General features: G+C 45.5%; 1 pseudogene; it reads right to left on the reverse strand.

Annotated features, from left to right (window-relative positions):
- Positions 1 to 1,404: 1,404 nt before the first annotated feature.
- The window catches only part of LOC143865513 (cytochrome c biogenesis CcmF C-terminal-like mitochondrial protein pseudogene), a 5,103-nt pseudogene continuing 1,553 nt past the window's right edge, over positions 1,405 to 4,954 (reverse strand).

Genomic DNA, 4,954 nt, shown 5'->3' on the forward strand with positions numbered 1-4,954 from the left:
TGGTGAACTATTCTCTGGGAAATGATCCCAAGCAGGCTCTTGTACTATTGTTTTACTATTGGGGCAAAGGCTGTTAACAGGAAAAACAACCCCTAGAAACCTGCTTACCTTATTAGTCAGTCATTCTGACCCGCTCCTTTGTGTCCGTGTTCGGAGCTCGAAGACAGTCCTTGCCGCAGTCAAACAATTAAACGGGGAATCCACAGCTCGGGCATCCTAATGCTATTCTTGTAAAGGCAGACGCTACTGAACAAGAAAGAATGCGAGCGCGTCCCTCTCTCTTTCAACTGCATCGCTGCCAAGGTGCATGTTTAGTAAAGAGAAAGAGCAGGAGATACTTAAGTAATGGTACCCCCTATTGCTAAACATCCAGCTCCCAATATAAGGCAATTAAACAGCAGTCTAGCAAGTTTACCTAGTTGACCCACATGCTGGGGAGAAGGGAAAGACATTGGGTTTTACAGATGCAGAGAAGACTCACGAATAAAGGCAACTCTCAAAGGAACTACCTCGGGTCGGTACTTCCATGACACAATCTGTCTATTCCGCTCCCGTGCCTATCCACTTTCTTTTCTTCTACCGCAGCTCTCCTTTGATTGAAAGAGACTGTCACCTAGTGATCCGGCATCCAAGGAAGTAGTCCCATCCCACAGTCAGATTCTCTCCTTGCCTAGCGATCTGGCACCGAAGGAATCAGATTGTCTACTTGCTGGGAAAGCCCTTGCTTGGTCCTAAGGGGAAGGTGAAAGCCTAAGACCTAGTTGCGGAAGGCATAGAAATAGGATTCCATTCTCCTTCGGACCCTCAACTTATGAAGCATACACATAACGAGGATGCCGAATCATCTACTGAGGAGTAATAATCCTCTGTTTCATCCGAACCCACCGAAGCATCCAAACCAAAAGCTCCTGTTTCTCCCTAATCTTAAGAATTCGAAGCTTAAGCAAAATCTGAAGCTAGAATAGAGGGGAATAAATGATTCCAGTAGACAAGCCAATGTGGGGGGGCTATAACCAAAATAAGAATACCCTTGATCCGGGGCATTCAGCAGTTGAAGTTGATGATTTGTTTTCCAATTTTGAGTCTGTCTGTTTGAAAAGTATGTAGGATCCGATCCACCTTAAGCTATGGGGCCCGAGCCTGTTCCTAAAGCATAGGCTATAGTACCAAATCCCACGTATAAAGAAGCCTAGGCCGACGCCGAAGCCTAAACTGATGCATCCGAGTCCGCGGAATCAAAAGCAGAACAAAATGCTGTTTCATACGACACATCATAAGAAGCTAGAGATAGCTTTTTCAGACGCAAAATAAGTCCATTTCCTTGAAAGGAGGGGACATTCAAAAATTCCAAATCCACCGAGTAATAAGGGGGGGAGGGGGGATATATGGCATCCGAATACGTTGTTTCAGACGGCGAATCTGCACCCGCAGAATAGAAATAATCTGCCAAATCAAAAGATGTTTCATCCGCTGAAGCATCATAGAATAGAAGAGAGGGCTAAAGCTGATTAGTTAGAAGCATACGAATCCTAAGATCCGGGAATGAATTCATGAATTTTTCCAAATTCAACATATGAATAAGCAGAATCAACCGAAAGATACGCTGCTGCCACTAGAGAAAGAACAGACGCAGACGCTAGGGCGACAGCTTCACGCAATAGCTAGGCTAGCTGCTTAAGAAACAGTTGATTTTGATCTCAAATAGCCAAGGCGGAAGGGTAGGAAATTCAAAATTCAAATTATAAAAGCAGCTTCAAGCAAGCGGTGCGCTAAATGGGGGTGGTATGGGCGGGGTAGGGACTGACGTCGAAGCCATTAAAGTAAGGGAGGAGTATTTCACACAATTCTTCTGGTCATGCCTGATCCGAATCTTGTAAATAAGGATGTCTTCGTTAATCGCTCAATTCCCTACCACACTCGACTCGAGTAGCCTTGCGCTACCCTTTTTTATGTAAATTAACAAGGGTCGGAAATAATGAATTCATTTCCAAAAGAATGCAATTTCAATTCTAACTTATTCATAAGTGGAATCAGAACCTTCTTCATAATTATTTCGGGTATAGAGCTAGCTAGCAAGCTAGCTTAAAAAGCTAAGCAACGCAATTGTGCGAGGCAGAGTTTCGTTTCGCTGGCTGCAAGGGAAAGGTGTGCTGCGGCGAGAGAGAGTAGAGTGCTGCACGGGTTTCGCTCGCTGAAAAGGTTGTGCTGTGAGGGAAAGGCGCTGCTAAATTCAAGCGTGCTCTGCTCGATGGTTTCGGAAATCCCAGAAAAAGCGGATTTGAAGAGGCACGTCGGAATGAAGGCAGACCGACCGGAAAGCAGCCGTCGAAAAAGATGAAATGAATTATATTCCTTTCCCAAATAGGGGTACGAATGGTTGTCACCAGTAACAAAGTGGGTATATAACCATAAGAAGAATCATAGGGACTTACTTTCTTTCCAGAAGCAATAGGAGCATGGGCGGTGGGAAACGATCGATAAATATGATGGGTGTAGTAAGCTGGCCTTTCAAGCTATAGAATAAATTCAACTGAAGAGTATAAGTAAGAAGATGTTCGGGTATAGAGCTTTATAGCTTGCTAGCTAGCTATAAAGCTAAGCGAGAGAGAGCACAGCGCAAAGGAAGAATGCGACAGCAGGGCAATGATGCTTCGAACTGAACTTTGCTACTGGTGCTAAGGTTTCCTCATCATCAAGCCCATACTCTGGAGTGTATCCCTTAGCCACCAACCTGGCTTTGTATCTATCAATGGACCCATCTGCTTTGGTTTTTACCTTGTAAACCCATCGACATCCTTTGCTTCCCTTCAGGAAGAGGAACGAAGGTACTCGCCCTATAGAATGAGAATGAAGTTAAGGAGAGGAACTAGCTGATTTTTGATGAGAGCTTTGAGTTCTTCCTGCATGGCTTCTTTCCAACATGACTGAGATGCAGCTTCAGAATCAGATTTAGGCTCAACAATGGAATGAACAGAAGACAGAAAGGCGGGAAGAGGAAAATCTTCATATGTGAGACGATCAGGAGTCTCTCGTCTCTCTCTCTATTCTCTTTCTTCCTCCACTACCCGACATCCCCATCATCCAGTCACCCCTCTTTCTCAATCCCGTCATCATCCCACCCAAATCCCGACAAACCCCATCTCTCATTCCCGCCCCATTAAACCACTCTTCTCACCACCCGACATTCCCTTTTTTCAAATCCCGTCAAACCTAACCTAAGTGGGCACCTCTCTTTCCCATTCCCGATAACCCCAACTCCCATTCCAACACCCAATACCCCTCCAACCCCCCTATTTAGTAAGGCCGTCACCCAATACCCTCCATCCCCCCTATTAGTTAGTAAGGCCGTCACCATCTCTTCTTCTCACCCTCACTTCCCTATCCTCCTTTCTGACTGTTATCTCCTCTTCTTCGATCAACTTCATCTCTTCGAGCTCTTATCCTCTTTTCTGTCCAAAGGACTTGCAGATTTCAGATCTGCACATCTCATTCTTGTCTGTCATCATCTCTCTTCGGTCTCTGATTTTCGAATTCTGCTCTGCAGATCTACACAACTACAGGGCAGCTTTCTCAAATCTCTGTTTCTGCTCCTTCTTTTCTCTCTACTGCTATGGCTGCACTCTCTTAGCAAGCCAAGTCACATGGCGGCCGAACTGAACCAGCCCTGGGACTCAGCATCAGATCCGGAGTGTCCGTTCTGTATGTAAGACACACCTATCCTGCTGGATCACTCACAATCAAACACAAACCTCCCTTGTTTGTAAGGCAAATCAAATGAGGAAGATGTGGTGGAGTCAAAAGCAACGACATCGACATATAGAAATGAATGAAGAATTCACTACTTTAGAAAGTAGATAGAATTTCAGTTCAGTAGGGCTGTTCGCCGTTTCAGTAGCGAAGAAGCGGGGGAAATATCTCACCGCTCACGAGCGAGCATAATTTCAACCAATTCGTTTAAAGAGCTCCTTCTTTCCAAGAAGGGTCATTTCATAGGTCTTCCTAGCTTACTAATGGAGGGCCTATAGTAGTAAGGCCATTAGTAAGTACAGTAGAACAACCGTTCAACAAGTCACTTGATTCGTGCTCGAGGACAACCATGTAGCCGTAGCTATTCGGGAGCAGAAAGGGGGAAAGCGGCGAATCAGATTCCCCGTAGCCTAAAGGAAAGGGTCTCGGAGAGAGCTGAGCTAGCAATGTCTTGCCAGCGAGCTATGTATAGCAGAGCTGCAGTAGCTATCTCCCACTGACTGGTACATGGGCCGGGCCACTGTTTCGTTTGGTGGACCGACCTTCTCATTCCAAGGGAGGGCTAAACCATCCAATTCATATTCGTTTCGGGAGGAACACAAATCGTGCACTCGGCAACACTGTCTCCATTGGCATCCTCAGGACCAAAGAGGAGTTTGTCGAACAAGAGCCACTTCACAACCAGGGATAAGTGATGAACATCACCAGGCACTACCTGTAAAATCAACAACTTCCAGTTGGTTATTCTCTCTCTATGAAAAGGTAGGAGGAGGAATGCTTACTAATAGTAGTAGTCAGACTATCACAATAGGGGGAACTCTAACAAGAGTCACACCTGACTTGCCGGTATTTTACAAAAGAAAACAGTAGGAGGAAGGAGACACCTAGAAGTCAGAGTCAACATAGAAGTAGGGGGGAAGAGAAAAAACACTTCCCTCGTAGCAGTAATACTTTGAGTAGTCTTCAAGAGGTACCCGCAAGGGGAGTTTCGCTGCCGGGAGTACGAGCGATAAGCAGCTATCAAACGGAACGGAAGAAGGAACCAGAGTCAGACTTAACAAGAGAGTGGTATTCACATCTATCCCTGCTCAAGAGCTACAGGAACACCAGGAGAAGGGCATCAATTCCAAGGCCTTTGGTATTTTCCTTTCTTTAGTAGAGTCACAACATTCATGCTTATATGCTCCTGCGGTATCCAAGCACAAGG

The sequence above is a fragment of the Tasmannia lanceolata genome, unplaced genomic scaffold (assembly GCF_043159265.1).
Source record: "Tasmannia lanceolata isolate RefF3 unplaced genomic scaffold, GAP_Taslan_0.1 ptg000087l, whole genome shotgun sequence".
NCBI classification, from domain to species: Eukaryota; Viridiplantae; Streptophyta; class Magnoliopsida; order Canellales; family Winteraceae; genus Tasmannia; species Tasmannia lanceolata.